General features: G+C 41.4%; 1 long non-coding RNA gene across 3 annotated transcripts in view; it reads right to left on the bottom strand.

The window, feature by feature from the left end:
* Positions 1–16,873, bottom strand: part of LOC141981336 (uncharacterized) — a 148,036-nt gene that overhangs the window by 29,027 nt on the left and 102,136 nt on the right. For all 3 annotated transcript variants that reach the window (XR_012637740.1, XR_012637739.1, XR_012637741.1), the window contains exons 2-3: positions 2,662–2,731; positions 1,385–1,448 (exon numbers count right to left, since the gene is read on the bottom strand). This is a non-coding gene — a long non-coding RNA (uncharacterized LOC141981336). The remainder of the gene's footprint in view (positions 1–1,384; positions 1,449–2,661; positions 2,732–16,873) is intronic.

Genomic DNA, 16,873 nt, shown 5'->3' with positions numbered 1-16,873 from the left:
TATTCATTGTCCCTGCCCATTCATTTATTCTGTGAGCTGCTGGTAAATGGAGTGTTTTCATGGTCCCTTCCTCCCTTTGCTCCTCAAAAGACACTAACAAATTGCCAGAAGCAGCCCAGTCAGTCTCCAAATAGCCTGCGGGAGGAAGAAGCCATCTTGTGTCCCCTTTAGGTTTGGTATGTGAACCATCCAACCACGTGTTCAGCCCACTGGACTCCTTGTGACAATATCAGAGATAAGTAGGAGATCCTGAGACTTGCTGAGGCAGTGCTAAAATTGGAGGGAACAGCTAGGCTATTTTATCTGCAACACTCAGCCTGCATCTACAAAACCTTTCACAAAGGTGAGCTAGGGCCTGAGAACCCAACAACCCTAAACACAGGCTGTGATCATGTGGGTCCAGGGTCACTGTTTCACATAATTTTAGTTATCACATCAATTCTTGGAAATGGTGCCTTCAGAAAACAGTCCCATAGGATTTTTATTGTCAACAAGTGGCTAGGAAATCTGTTCATTATCTCAACAAAATGTAACTAACCCTCTTCCCTTCCCTGTAACACCTGACAGGCACACAGGTTCAATACTGACTTGGGAGGATCCCTCAGTCACTAGCACCAACTGGGATTTCCTTCGCTGTCCCCCATCCAAGTACCAATCCCGTCCAATGGTCCTAAGTGTCTGAGATCACAGTTCAGAGTGATATTGCTATAAATTCTTTCGTTTTGGACACTGCTATGGAATATTGTAATATATACAAGAAAGTGTTCATGGGGCTGCAATTCTCCATCATGTTAGATCTTTTGTTGCTTGAGATGTCTGTTTCAAGTGTCCACTGAGCATTCACTCGGCTTTGCATTCTGACCAAACAGCAAGTTTTTGCACCTTCATGGTGCTGGTCTGGCATATGTTCCAGCAACAGGAAAAAAGCATTTCACACAGATCCCATTAATCTTATACACATGGAGTGGGAGAGTGAGCAGCTTCTTGGCTGGGCTCTGACCCAGAGGAGCCAGTGCATGAACAGAAAGTGGTATTGTAAAAGCAGAATTTGCAACAATCTAATCCAATGTTCTTACTAAGCATTTTGCTGGAACAGGTAGAACACAATAACACCTTATAATTTAAATCAGTGCTACAGAACCATTGTTCATTGCTTGGTTTATATTTAGCAGAGGCTGATGGACACCCTGTAATTTTATGACAAAGTGTATTACTCCTATTTTCTCCTAACAGAAATGGGTTTTGGGGACTGTGACTTTTGTTTCTGCTAAGCCTTTTCACAGAGCTGCATTTGAAACACTTCTCATGAACAACTGAAAATTATTGATGTCCCTACTGAGCTGAACAAAATGTCAAGCTCATTTTGTACTTTGTGAATACTTACATGGGCTGTGGGAGGAGATCTCCAAAAAGCACCAGAGCTCCTTCAAAGGCATCTGCTTCATGTCCTAGAGTTATGAGAAAATATTAATTCAAATAACACCGTGGTGGAACTCTGATCTTGCCTGTTTGCATACGTCAACCCTGCCTTCAAGGGTAGATAAATTCAACAAAGCTTTGTATTATCATTGCTACCATCACAGGAACTTCTAAATACTATATATAGTCAAATCCAAAGAGCAAGAAATGTTCCCACCAACTTCTCCCCCTATGGTTCAGAGGCTGCTGTGAAAAACATCAGCCTGCAATTATATTTTCAATTACAGCAATTGCTCATATTTTCCATATCTCCATTTTCTTCAACTTTCCCTGGGGAATGACTTTATGCACCCTTAAATTATTTGATTTTTTATTAAAACCAAGTACCTGACAAGCTGGAACTTAGGGAATCTGTCGAGTGTTTTTCTGTAACCTGATAAGCTGAATCAGGTGGCTAGAGATTTCCAGTAGAAGGCATAACTGTAATAGCACTTTAATGAGCATATGAGTGATTATCACCTCTTAGAATTACATGAAGTAATTGCTTTTAATTCAAATGATCCCAGAGCCATGAAAGCTGGGATTTCTTTATCAGATGGTGTTTTCCTTCTAGCACTGAAGAATACCCATGGCATTTCCACAGTTAATTGCATGAACATCTACACAGCTACACAAATCGACCCTACTATACTTTCCATTAGCAGAGGTTTTGAAACACTGTTGGGAACTAAAGTTTGAGGTGAGCAGGCAGAGCTTCATGAAACATCAAGAGAGGTATAATTGTTTTCTTTCTTCTTCATTTTGCTGTTTACACTGAGGTTTTTAGCTCTATGGAATGTGCCCAGTTGCCACTGTAACAGGTGCACTGTATATAAATTATTAAAATAAATAATCTCTCCTTGTTTATTCTGCTGATCAAAATGGAAACTGTACAAACAAAATTCTAGATGTTTTCCATTTTAAATGTATTTCCAATAGTCATAAGATAAACATAAATAAAATAGGCAGGGGCCATACCATCAATAATAATTAAATGAATACTAAATACCCTGCTAATCAAACAGTAATTTTGGTTAACATGAATGGAAGACACACACACACACCAACCCACCATGGGGACTGCTATATAGCAGTGATTTTTTTTAGGTTTTTCAGAGTAAAACATGTTTTACAATGATGGAATCTGATCCTGTGCATTTTACTCAGGCAAAACTCCCAAACTGGCTGCAGTTAGCATCTTACCGATGGAAGGAGGGCAGGTTTGGGACCATGAGCTGGATAATAACTAGGGATGGACAAAACTGATGAAAACCTGTATGTGAAAAAATGCATGAGATTTTGAATTTACTTTGCATGATTAATTTAGCAAATATAATAAAATAAAATAATAATAAAAAAAATAATATAAATGCTTGCTATGGGAGCAGAGAGGCCCAAAATCCAATTCTTTCCTCTATCACTGCCTAGCCTTAATAATAACTGATATAAACATTAATTTAAGACCTGATCCCACAAAGACTTGCAATTGCTTAACTTTAAGCCTTGCATAGCTTAAACTCCCAAAAGCCCCAGCGAGAAATTGCAAACAGCAGAATAAATAAATAGGCTAGAGTAAAACTTGAAGTAAAAGTGAAAACTCAGCAAGTAGCTTGTTCAAATCTCTCTTCAATTTCATTGCACTCCCTGTAGGCTGGTGAGCTGGGCTTGTCTCTCACAGGCTCTCCCAGTGTCCCATTCTTTTAATATCCATTTAGCTTTTATAGCTTTCTAGATGCCTTTGAGTTGGAGAAAACATTTAGGACTGTTCCCTGAGTGGGTACACAAGGTAGGTAGACAGGCCAGCTGTGAGTTTTTTCTTTAATGTGTAAACATACCCCAAAAGGCTTTTGATCTCTGCACTCCAGGAATGCAAATGTAACCCTTCTGCCAGTCCGAGTTGATAGCAGCAAGGGCCGGGTTCAGTACACAGGGGTTCCCTCTCATCAAAGCAAATGCAAAACTGGCTCTAGCCCCCACCCAGTGACCTCAGAAAATCTTACACACACCCCTGGGTGCCTCAAAGAGGCAATACTTCCCCTCTCGCAAGCACAGAGTCTCGGTGTAGCAGAGAATCTTTAATAACATGAGGTAAACGACATCAGCATTAAATTGGGAAAACACCACAACTAGGGTTCATCAACCAAACCATGAGCAAAGACACACCCCACCAAATTGGGCCATGTCCTTTCCCTCAGGTTCTTGAGTCCCACAACCCAAACATCTCTTGAGTCCACCAATCCAAAAATCACCCAAAGTCCAAAAAGTCCAACAACCCCAAAAGTCCAGCCCCAGAGTTCAAAAGTTCATCTGCAGAGTGTTACTCCCCAGTCTAGGTAAAAATGTGCTTGGGGGTTGGGGCGGGAGAGAAGAAGAGGTAAGGGGCACCTTACGTGACCTGAAGCTGACTGCCCCACAGGGCTTAACTCTGAGCCGCTCCACAAGCCGCTCTGCTCTGCTTGCAGTCCCACAAACTGCTCCGCTCCACCAGCCATCCCATGAACTGCTCCGCTCCGCTCCCCCATGAACTGCTCTGGCAGCTCCTGCCATCCCATGAACTGCTCCAGCAGCCCATCCACAAACAGCTCTACTGCACTCTAGATCTTCAGGCTCCCCACAGTGCTCAGTGATTTCAGCTGTTAGTAATTTTAGCTCTTTAGTGATTTCAGATTGTAGTAGTGGGAGCCAAAGTGAATTCAGCACAGTACCTGTAACTAGACTCTTAATAGACCCAAAATTAGCTCTGACATTCCACAGTGGAGAGAGACAGAGGTGCAATTAATGTTTCAGACCCTCACAAAGGGGCCCACACCACCAGGTACTAATACCTGTCCCCAGCCTCTCTCAATTCACAGAGTTTTGGAACCCATGTCCCTTGCCTAGCAAGTGCTACTTAGTAGATGGCGAGTCCCTCCATCATAACAAAAGGCCAAGTACAGTTCCACTGTCCTTGATTCCCGTAATCAGGGTAGTAACAATTTATTCTTCCTGCCCCAATAACAGAGACACTGGGGATCCCACAGCAGCCAAAGTGACCATTTGGGCAGCTATGGCCTCATTCTAGGCTGGGTGGGTGTGCCTATGCAAATGAGATCAGCCCCTGAAGTTCTTTTCCACAACTTGGCACACCTCACCACCAGATGTCAGGGTGGAGCTGATCCTGACTCTGCTTACACAGACTGGAGGTCACAGACATCAATGTCAGACACACCAAAGGAGGCAAGGGGGTCCTGGGCCAGCTCACCCTTCCTACTCCCCCATCACACCAGCTAGTAAAAGTGTCCCTCTGTGCCTCAAAAGTACTATGCCTCATAAAAGGGTGTTGCATCAGCCGTGCTCCAGTGCTGAACATTAAAAATTAATCATCATTTAGGACTCTACAATATTTGATATAAAGCATACCTGTGCAGATGCAGTATATTGTTTTTACACACAATCATACACTTTTCAGGACACCGTAATGCTTCCCCGCAAATAATCCAGATCATGTTTCTCAACACCCTTAAAAAAGGATCCTAATTCAATTTCCTAGTGGACCATTTCTTATAAGGTAGTGTGCTCTCCTCAGAAGACAGGAACATATGGGCTACATGATACAGTCCCTCAGAATACAGAAGGTAATCTGTTTTCCAGGCCATATCCGAGCCATGTCTGGGTGTGGAGTGGAGTGTGGAGTAGAGAATGGGTGTGCAGTGAAGAATGCACTGTACTCTGTGTTAGAGGCAGATTCACTGCCTCAACCATCAAACCAATAAGCAAAATATTTACAATTAAATTAATGTCAAAAGCATGAAACAAACTAACCAATAGCAGTGACATTTTCTTTTAAAAGCTCAGGGGAAGCTCAGTGTGTCCAGGTCAGAATGTGAGCCTTACATCTGAATGCTGTGACTTCCTAAGGTTTACACCATTTGAAGAATGAATTACATATTTTTTGTTGGGAAATATTATTTTTTAAAAAAAACTGGAAATCCAGCTTTGTCAAGTAATATAAATTGCACATACAGGTCTGTGTAAATGCCGTTCGTATGGATTATACAGACAGACAACAAAGGAGAGAGTGGTAAACCAATAGCCAAAGGGTGAGTAAAAAGTAAAAGTACTCAACAAAAAGAAATGGACAGAAAATGGAAGGATGTGAAAGGAAAACAAAAGTAAGAAAGGCTGAGGGACAAATTCTGCCTGGCCCTAGGTGGGTGTGCAAGAGGGTGAGAGAAAGTACAGGGAGCCTGTTCCCATGGTGTCCCTGGGGTCTGAGCAAAAGCCCCCTGATGCCGAGGGAAGCCTTTCCATAGACTGGATCAGACGGTGGAGGAAGTGGCCATAATTTCAATGTCTGCCCTTGGGAGTGATGGGGCTGCCCAGCTAGTCTATATGTGGGTTGAATAGGCCACAGTTTTCAAAAAATGGCCCTAAATTTGGGGTCTTAATATCTGGGGGCTAAAGTTGAGATCTCCTAGGGTCCAATCTTCAGAGGTGCTGAGAACTTCCATTTCCCATTGACTGTACCTGGAGTTGTGGGTGATCAGTTCCTTTGAAAAATCAGTGTTTAGGAGTCTGAAATTGGGCACCCAAAAACTGAAGCACTTAAAATAAGTGTTCATATTTCTAACAGCTGTAATCCTGGAGAACCATGTGAGCATGCAAATGGTGCTGGGGCCAAAGCCAATGTAGAGGAATAGGGCTTCTGTATGAATGGCCCTGATCTTCAGATCACTGGGGATCTGCCAAATTTGGGTATAGGTACTGCAGCTTAACAGTCCCCTGCCTCCAACATACACTGTCCAATGGGACAGTCTCCACAAAGGGATCCTCATAGAGATTTCCTCTCCCTGATCCCCCTCATATGGGTTTGTCCACATGAGGGATGACCTAGGAAGATCAGTCAGCAATCCAGAAACATTCCAAGTAAAAGGTTATGGAGGAGCCAAATCCTGATCAATGGAACACTCGCTCTGTGAACTGTCAGTACTACTTATAAAACACACGGAAATTCCATAACACAAAAACTATATTAAAATATCTTACCCTTAATTACCAATGTGCAGCTCATTATTTCAATGGGGTTGACCAGGTGGAGCTGCAGAAAGAGTTGTCCCTAAAGATTTAACAGAAACACGCACAGAGTCTAAGCCAGCTCCCATTGAAATCAATGGAAGTCTTTCCAGTGACTTCAGAGGGAACTGGAACAGGCCTACAAGCCAGGAAATTCAAAGATAAAAGCTGAAAATTGCACCACTTTGAATTTTATGATTTATTCCAGCTCTCTCCCGGGCAGAAATTATCAGAGTCAATGAGAAAGTACAGAGCCAGATGAGGAGCATGTACAGTATATTGCCAAGTCTGTGTTTTCCCCACAGCTGCTCCTTTCTGTGTATATCTGTGCTGCAGCCATTCCACGTGACACCTAATGAAACAACGCAATAAGTCACTTTCACTATACAGCCAGTGCTTATTGAAAATATAAAACAGGAGCACAGCAGTGTGTTTTAAAAGTCTGTTTTCATTTTCAGATAATTTTATTAAGAAGGAGCAGTTACTTATCCTGTACAGTAATGGAGCTCTTCAAGATGTTTGTCCCTATGGGTCTCCACTTCAGGTCTGAATGTGCCCCATGAGCCTTTGACTGGAGACTTCTGGTAGTAGTGCCTGTGAGTTCTGCACTTGTGCCTTAGCTATCCTCATGCCCCATACTGAGGGTATATAGGGCAACATCAGATGAACATCCCTCAGTTCTTTCTCTATTGCAAAGTCCTGGCAAAACAAGGACCCCAAAGCAGAGGCGAAGGAGGGCAGGTAGTGGAGCACCCTTAGAGGCAAACACCTTGAAGAACTCCAGTTACTGTACAAAGGTAAGTAACCTCTCCTTCTTCTTTGAGTAATGTCCCTATGGGAGCTCCACTTCAGATGACTCCTGAACAGCACTCCCTACTAGAGGTGGATTCTTTGGAGCCTGGTCTAAGACTGACTGAAGAACAGCAGGGGAGAGATCTCTGTGCTGTCTGTGATCGGCTAAATGTTCTTCTGTTTTCAGGGTGTAAATACCAAGAAAGCAGCTGGTGGCACTTGAGTCCTTCAAGTAGTGCAAGAACCCATCAGCAGAGTCACTACACAACTTCAGTCCACCAAAGGGGAGATCCTTGATGTTGTGGTGGACCTTTCTCCAGATTCTTGAGGATTGCAGCCACGATGCACAGCACTAAATAACTGCTGTGAACATGAACTGGGCTGCTGTACTGAATGTGCTTACAGTGCTGTCCTGGTGATCAACTCTCCTTACATAAGAACATAAGAGTTGCCATACTGGGTCAGGCCCTGGCCATCTTGCCCAGTATCCTGTCTCCAACTATGATGCTTATCAGAGCTTTGGGGGGAGTGTAAAGAACTGGGCAATTATGGAGTGTTCGACCCGTTTTCCACTCCCGGCTTCTGGTAGTGTTTGCATCCCTGATCATCTTGCCTAATAGCCATTGATGGACCTATCCTTCATGAATTTATCCAGTTCTTTAATTTTTTGTCCTCGTTATACTTTTGGCCATCACAACATCCCATGGCAATGAGTTCCACAGGCTAGTTGTGAGCTGTGTGGAAAAGTATTTCCTCTTGTTTGTATTAAACTTGCTACCTACTAATTTCATCAGGTGACCCCTGGTTTTTGTATTGTGTGAAAGGGTACATAACACTTCTCAATGCACTTTTTCCACATCATTCATGATTTTATAGACTCTCTTATATTCCCCATTTGTTGTCTCTTTTCTAAGATGTCCATCTCTAATTTTTTTAGTCTCTCCTCATATGGAAGCCATCTCAGACCCTTGATTATCTTTGTTGCCCTTCTCTGAAACTTTTTTAGTTCCACTATATTCTGAGATGGGGTGACCAGAACTGGAAATAGCATACAAGCTGTGGGAGCACCATGGATTTATATAGTGGCATTATGATAATTTCTATCACTTTCCTAATATTTCCTACCCTACTGTTGGCCTTTTTGATCACTGCTGTGCATTGAGTGGAAGCTTTCAGAGAACTATCCATGGCAACTCAAAGATCTCTTTCTTGTGTGGTAAGAGCTAATTTAGAGCTAACTGTGTACTGTGACGGGGCAAGGCCAGATGGCTATAGAAAAGTAGAGGGAGATAGATATATTAGCTCCAGGCTAAACAAATCCCTGGTACCACAATAAGTGAAATGGCAGCTGCCCAGGTCAATTAAGACACCTGGGGCCAATTAAGAACTTTCCAGAAGGCAGGGAGAATGCTAGGTTGATTGGGACACCTGAAGCCAATCAGGGGCTGGCTGAAACTAGTTAAAAGCCTCCCAGTTAGTCAGGTGGGTGTGCATGTCAGGAGCTGTGGGAGGAAGTTGTGCTGTTGGAGAGGCTGAGTAGTACACACCATATAAGGCACAAGGAAGGAGGCCCTGAGGTAAGGGTGAAGTGGAGCTTGAGGAAGTGAGGGCTGCTGTGTGGGAAGTAGCCCAGGGAATTGTACATGTCATGTTTCTAAAAGGTCAGCTACCATAGCTGATACTATTAGGATCCCTGGGCTGGAGCGCAGCGTAGAGGGTGGGCCCGGGCTCCCCCCCACCTTTGCCCCCTGATTAATCACTGAGACTGGGAGACAACAGAGACTGTGCAAGGAAGGATAACTTCTCCTCACCTCCCTCGCTGGCTTATGATGAAAATGGCTCAGTAGACTGTGACCCTTGTCTCTAGAGAAAGAAGGGTTACGTGGAGGGTCACAGTGAGCCTCTGAGGCTAGCAAAATCTGCCAGGAAACATGGGACCCACAAAGGCAAGGACAGACCATTGTCACAGTACATATAGTTGGGATTATTTTTTCCAAGGTGCATTATTTTGCACTTATTAATGTTGAATTTCATCTTCCATTTTGTTGCCCAGTCATCCAGTTTTGTGAGATTCCTCTGTAACTATTCACAGTCAGCTTTGGACTTAACTATGTGGAAAAATTTTGTGACATCTGCAAACTATGCCACTTCACTCTTCACCACCAGGTTTTCCAGATCATTAATGAATATGCTGAATAGCACTGGTCGCAGTACAGATCCTTGGGGGACTCTGCTGTTCACCTCTCTCCATTGTGAACACTGACCCTTTATGCCTACCTTTTTTTCCTATCTTTCAATCAGATCCATGAGTGGACCTTCCCTTTTATTCCACAGCTACTTAGTTTCCTTGAGAGCCTTTGGTGAGGGACCTTGCAAAAGGTGTTCTGAAAATCTAAGTGCACTATATTGACTGGCTCACCCTTATCTACATGCTTTTTATGTTCCAGCTAAGTGTCCTGAGTACCAGTTCTCACTTCCAGCCCCCATATCACTGGTGGTCAATGCTGTAAATGAACAAAACAGAGAACACCATTCCAGATCTATGCTACATGATCCAAGCCACTATTTGGCTGCAAAGGGCTAATTATCAGGTTGCAATTGCTAAATATAATTATACAAATTACACTGAATTAAACTCTTTTATTAACCGTCTGCCTCAAAAACAGAGCAATTCCAAGCTATCATTTCCTCTAATGAGGAAAATAGGAAGGAGCACCAATTCTGTCAAGTAAAATGTAAATGTATAATACGAAAGGCCCAAAAGAATTGGAGAAGCAATTTGCTAAAAATGCAAAAAACTAACAGTTCGGGCAAGTCTACACTACCAAATTAAGTTGACCTAAGTTACATTGATGGACAGCCACCACAGTAATTAAATTGCTTTTGCATGTCCACACTATGCTCCTGGTGTCAGTGGTGGATGTCCTCACCAGAAGCACTTGCACCGATTTAACTGTCAGCTAGGGGCATTGTGGGACGGCTTCTGAAAAGCAGCAATAGTCAATGTAAGCAATGCAATGTCTACAGTGACACTGTGTCAACCTAACTACATCCAGCTACGTGCTACTCCTCTCGTGGAGGTGGAGTTATTAAGTCGGTGTACTGGGCAAGTTGCTTTGATGGGAGCTACATTTTTGTGTAGACACTCACAGAGTTAGATTGACGTAAGCTGTCTTATGTCAATTTAACGTTGTGGGGTACACCAGGTGTTAGAAACTTTTTAAGTACATCAGAAGCAGGAAGGAGGTCGACAGGGCACTCTGGTTAACAGAGATCGACTGTCCAGCAGGAGTTATCTGGACCTGGATTCAGTGAAGGATGCAGGGAGTGCTCCATGATGAGGAGTCTAAGGTTGCATCTTCATAGCATAGGTAGCTCGAGTCAGCACACGCAAGTGAACTGGACTCGAGCTAGCCTAGTTTGAGGTGGGTGGCCACATTTCACAGAGCAGTTGGATTAATGGCACAGAGTGATTGGATTAGCTGCTGCTGAGTTGTTGTAACTGGAATTGTTGCATCTCCGCTGCATTACAAACTTGAGCGTCGGCAGTACAAGCTGAACATCAACCCACCCTCACTGACAGGCGATCTAGCTAGTGCTCAAAGCACCACTGCACTTGAGCTAGCGATTTTTGTACGTTATCGGGAGTCAAGTTAAGGGTAACACTCAAGCTAACTCTGCTGTGAAGACATAACCCTCAGTTTTATCTCCTTGTTCTTTCTAAACCTAGTCTTGAACCCAAAACAGGTTTGACACCTAGAAGAGACATAGGTGTCCTCTAGGGATCAGACAGCTAGAGTGGCCATCAGATTCCCAATAAAATTCCCAGTAAGTTAGACAGCATTTAAACCCTGTAGATCTAGGCATATCCCAAGAAGGAAAAGTATTCTTCGGAGAAGAAGACCCATCAGGAATGAGAGGATGAGAAACAGGAACAAGCTTGCAAAGGCCCCAAAATTATATACAGAAGTAAATAAACTAACTAATAAATTAACCAACCTTACAAACACTACCCCCAGCCTAAAATAAAAATGTACAGGAAGGGAAGCTAATCTAAGAAGTGGGCACTGCAAGTCTTGCTCCATCTCAGGCTGAAGAGGTTGAGAAGGAACTGAAGGCAGTTCATCTTGGTACAAGGCATAAAGAGAGTTAGAGTACATGTGAGGACCCAATAGGCCTGGCTACCAAAAGCCTCCAATCAAAGGCTTATGGGGTGCATGTTCACATGAAGTAGAGCATCCATAGGGATTTTTACTCAAAGAAGAACAATTATTATTGATCATTGTTAAATTTTTCAAAAGTGGGTGCCTAAAGTTAGGCACCTAAATGGTCTGATTTTTGAGGCACTGATTTCAATGGGAGCTGCACTTTTAAATATCATGCCATCCATGTAGGCTTTTTATATTAAATCTTTATGTGGGTGCCCACCTTCAACTGGGATCAAATGGGAAAAGATTCATTTCTTAATCCCATATCCATGAACATCTCTAATATTGCAATCAACAATAGAGTCAATTTTAAAAGTATTGTTACTTCTTTTAAATTGTGTACCTACAAACCTCCCCAACCCCTAATCCTTCAGATGGATTCTTCTCAATTTTTTGTCAACCCTGTTTAATATATCCTGCTATTCAACCACCTGTTTTTAAAGAAGTATCAGGATGGGCATCCAGTTAGCTGCAGATGGTTCTTTACAGAACAAAGGTGTCCTGCTCAAAAAATACCTTCCCGTGGGCATTTAATAGGAATTTCAAGCACTGAACTGGGTCAGCTTTGAAATTCTGAACAGTCTTCTGGTGAGAAGATCAATGTAAACAACATGGTAAGTAGATTTCTGTGTGATATTATTCCTATGACATTTTCTCTGACCCCATATTCAAGGCTATTTTAGTGCAGTTTACCATATTTTTATAATTTTCACTTTATGAAGATTTGATGTCCAGAGGCCATCAGGCAGGGATAGTGAGAAATTAAAATGGATCAAAAACTGATTGATTGACAGATTTACCTATTCCAGTCAAAATAGAGAGGACCTGAGTAGACTAGTTCACTTGTTCACAGCAGGTGACATTCACTACTGTGCAGAGGGCCAATGCAAGGCATATGTACCTTTTAAGTCCCACTTAGGCTCTCAAAATAGCACGTAGGGGTTGCACTAAAGTTGTGGTAACCTAACGCACAGGAGTGAATTTCACCCAGTATGTGATTTCAATCCCTCCCACGCTGCAAGAGAACAGAACAGACATGTCATTCAGAAAATACCAACCACTGTTCAAGAAAATTCTAGGACCCAAAGGAAATGCAAGAAACCCCCTTGAATTCCACAATCTACCATGGAGCAGTATTGAAAGAGATTAAAAATTAATGCTGACATTCACAATAAAATTAGTGCCTATATTCATAGTTTGATGGAAAATTCTGTAAAACCCTAAACCTAAAGAATTAAAACCACAGGAGCCCATTATTCTTCCTTTCCAAACCAGAGGATTTAATCAACACCATATAATTTGCTGGCTACAGTTTTAAATTGCCATGCACATATGCCCTCTGAGCTTACAGAAATGTCAGCCTGTTTCAAAGCAGATAATGTCTCATTCTGTTCTCAGTTACACTGATATAAATCAGAAGTAACCCCACTGAAGTCAAAGAAGTTATAGACATTGTTGGATCAGAATCAGACACTGCCTCTCTAGCAAATGATCTAGCATGGGATAGTTGAAACAGCAGACAAACTACTAAATCAACAATATTCATACACGGAATGTGGTAAGGAGCACCCAGCATAAATTAGTGCATCATATGTAGCTCTGTCAAAAGCGAAGATGGGTGAATAATTTCTAGTGAATACTTTATTTGATTAATTTTACCTTTTACTATATGTGAATTGTCCACTAACAAACTGCAACATTCATCAGCGTATTCATTATTTGAAATGATACGGTGACCAGTGTTCATGAATTGTTTCCTGTCTGTAGCTCTTTTGCAAGCAGTTTGTCGTAAGTATATAAGATTTTATATTTGAACCAGTTTGACTGGACACATAGATAACTTGGAACATTTTTGTTCCCTTATTGGATGAGCATAACTCTTAGAATCAGGTTTTCTGTGCAAATATTTATGGTTACAAATTTGAAAGTTGCTTTCCATGCTCATAGAATCATAGAATATCAGGGTTGGAAGGGACCTCAGGAGATCATCTAGTCTAACCCCTTGCTCAAAGCAGGACCAATACCCAATTTTTGCCCCAGATCCCTAAATGGCCCCCTCAGGGATTGAACTCACAACCCTGGGTTTAGCAGGCCAATCCTCAAACCACTGAGCTATCCCTCCCCCCTAATTATTATTCTACAATATTAATATATAATTTGCTTTTTCTCTGGGTATTCTTGCTAGTAAAATTATGTGCTCAAAAATTCATGGAAAGTAAACACAAAATGATCATAAACATAGCTGAAGTTGAATTAAGTTTTTAAAAATCAAACAAATACTCACTGACAACCTTTTGTGGCATTTATCTACTTTTGGGCAAAAGTCAAAACACTGACTGCTTTTTAATAGCCTAGTTCATTTTGGAGCATTTTAAAGTACTAGAAAACAAAGAATAAATTAAAACGTAATTCTTCTCAAACTAAGAAGATGTGGCGTTCAGGATATCTTAGACAGAGAAGCTTTCTTCTTTTAGTTTGGGCTCTAGCTGTGATGCTCTCACGTGTAAGTTTTACTGCAAGTTTTACTCCCAGTGCCTTAGGGATAGGTGTACTGTGTACTGTAAATTGATGTACAGTAGTTCATAAATCCAAAAACAATCTTTGCTGCACCAAGAGAACCTATAATTTGGGTAGAAGTTGTTAAAGTTTTTATTATAAAATTTGCCTGTTGAGTTTTCAAAATTTTCACAAAATTGAAGCAGTTTTATGAAACTTCATGGGAAATATTTCCTGTTACTGGATGTTCGTGAACAATCAAAAGTCCCACATTCACTTGAAAAGCCAGATTGGTGAATTTTGAAAAAGATGTGAGGAAATCTGGGGTCCTAGAGGCCACATACTGTAGAGGATGAAACAGAGAGATGGGACCTCAGATGAGCTTTACTGTCACCTCTGCCACTGAATGGTCTTAATAATGCTTTGTACATATGGTCATCTGATACTTTGTAAACAGATAATGATGTAAAGTGGTTTCCTTTAAAAGTCAGTGCTATTATCATGATAGAAATCTACCATGAAGTATAGCCACTCATCACCTGCTAGAGAATCAAACAAATACACTTTAGCACAAATTCTCACTCTTGCAAAAAGCACTTATTGATTTCAATCATAGTTTTGCCACAGTAAGAACAAAGGGAAGATTTCTAAAATGCTTCTCGTAAGATCTTTACTGAGCTTCTGTAATATGTGTTTGCTTTCCTCCACCACCCTGCCAGCACCTTAGGCCAAAGCAACCTGAGCCAGAGAGTCTTATAAGTCTTGTTCAGGGGTTTAGCTGTCTTTCACTGAGGAAAGAAAACGCATGCCTCGGGTGTAATTCCAGCCTCATTGAAGTCAATGGCAAAACCTACATTGACTTCAAATGGGGCAAGATTTAACCCAGGATGTTGGAATCAATAACATTATACAATTGATAAAACTAAAGCCCTGAAAACTTAGTAAAAAGCTCAGTTCTTCTACCATTTGAAAAATGACAGTAAAAGGAAAATTTTCCATGTTTTAGCATCTGCTAAATGTATTGCTTAACTCTGCATCATTTTTTTCGTGGGTGTTTTTTTATTCTTGCCATACCCTGATGAGAGAAATGGATGCAGTGTGGGCATATCCCTTCAGTCATTATTCTTTTAATATGTTGGGCTTAAATATCATGCCGCACCATTTTGTACAAACTGTAGGTTTTTCATTTTGGAAAGCAGAATTTGTTTAGGAGTTTCATGCTTGATTTGTGAATAGGTAAGTAGCACAAAAGAGAATTTCCTGGTTTCTCAGTATATCTCACGTGTAAGTTTTACTGCAAGTTTTACTCCCCAGTGCTTTAGGGATAGGTGTACTGTAAATTGATGTACAGACAGTGAACCTGATTTCTTCATATCACCAGCGGATTCCAGCAAAAGCCTCACCAAACTAGTCAGAAAGACCTCTAAAAAGTAACCTCTGGATCTGAGCAACTTTTTGTGTAACTAGTCATTAAAAAACTGGTGCCTGTGTAGGTCTCCTGCAATGAACCCAGTTTCATTTGCTACCAGTGTCTGACATTCTCTGTCGGAGGCAAAAGGTTCAGAATGTTAATGAGGCCAATGAAAAGTGAAACTGGAGGTGAGCCAGAAAGGAAATATGATTATGCTTTCCTTCACAAGTTGTATCTTAGAGACACCCATCACCATGGAACTAGGTTGAATTTTATCATTAAAATGCACATTTAACAGTACCCTATAACAGCTAATGAATGGATTCTGTCCTAACCCACCTTTATTGACCAACAAAGCCAGCCAAACTAAAATCCCACATTTCATAGAAAACTAAACAAACTAAAATGTAGCAAGACATGAACTCTGATAAATCACCAGAGGAATCCATGTCATACAGGATTCAGGAACTCCTGTAACAAGACGCAATGTCATAAGTCTTCTACTTTATTAGCACTTGATCTGAAACCGTGTTTTTTGTGCTTACACCGAGGAGAAAGAAGGTTGCATCGATAATACCCATGTGGTGAAAAATAGGGCAGGGGATTTGGGAAGGACCTGTCACACATCATCCCAGTGTGTGAAATGTTTATATTGTTCTGCATAGCAATAGAGCAGGACTGGACAAACTGTTCAAATAAAAATCTAAACTAAACCTGGTTAAATCTGCTAAAAAAAACCCTAACCTAGCTGTTTTTCTATGTGTCTTCAGTAACAGTAAGGGCCCTAAGTTGTAGCTTCAGCAAATGAATAATGTATCAGAGGGGTAGCCGTGTTAGTCTGTATCCACAAAAACAACAAGGAGTCCAGGGCACCTTAAAGTCTAATAGAGTTATTTGGGCATAAGCTTTTGTGGGTAAAATACCCACTTCTTCAGATGCATGGAGTGAAAATTGCAGATACAGGCATAAATATATTTTGGCACATGAAGAAAAGGGAATTACCTTACAATCATGCTTACTGCAGAAATAGACACAAATCTATACCAGAAGCTCTCTTTGTTGCATTCGCTGAAAATTCTTCTTTCATCCTCTGTTGGTATATAAGCCATGCCTACAGGATTCTTTGATTACAGAATGTTCAGATGAATAAAAATGTGATCACTTCACTATGCGGATCCATTGTAGCCTGAGTCCTAGGAAACATTTCTGAAGCACAGGTGATAGGAAAGGGCCATCCAAAATGGACCCTGCCTCTTAGGAGCCTACTTCCAGAAAGCAGGATGGACAAACTGACCTCATCACCATGTAAACAATTTGTCCTTGTACAAATAAGCCCTAATTTTTTTAATTGTGTCCAGACAACTACACATCAAATTTGCATGCAAAATTACCACAACTGGAATGCAAATAAAGTAATTAACACATAAACAGAGTTTTTAAGAGAGGTGCTGGAAAA

The sequence above is a fragment of the Natator depressus genome, chromosome 2 (genome assembly GCF_965152275.1).
Source record: "Natator depressus isolate rNatDep1 chromosome 2, rNatDep2.hap1, whole genome shotgun sequence".
Lineage (NCBI taxonomy): Eukaryota > Metazoa > Chordata > Testudines > Cheloniidae > Natator > Natator depressus.
This window is presented reverse-complemented; position numbering and strand designations above follow the sequence as displayed.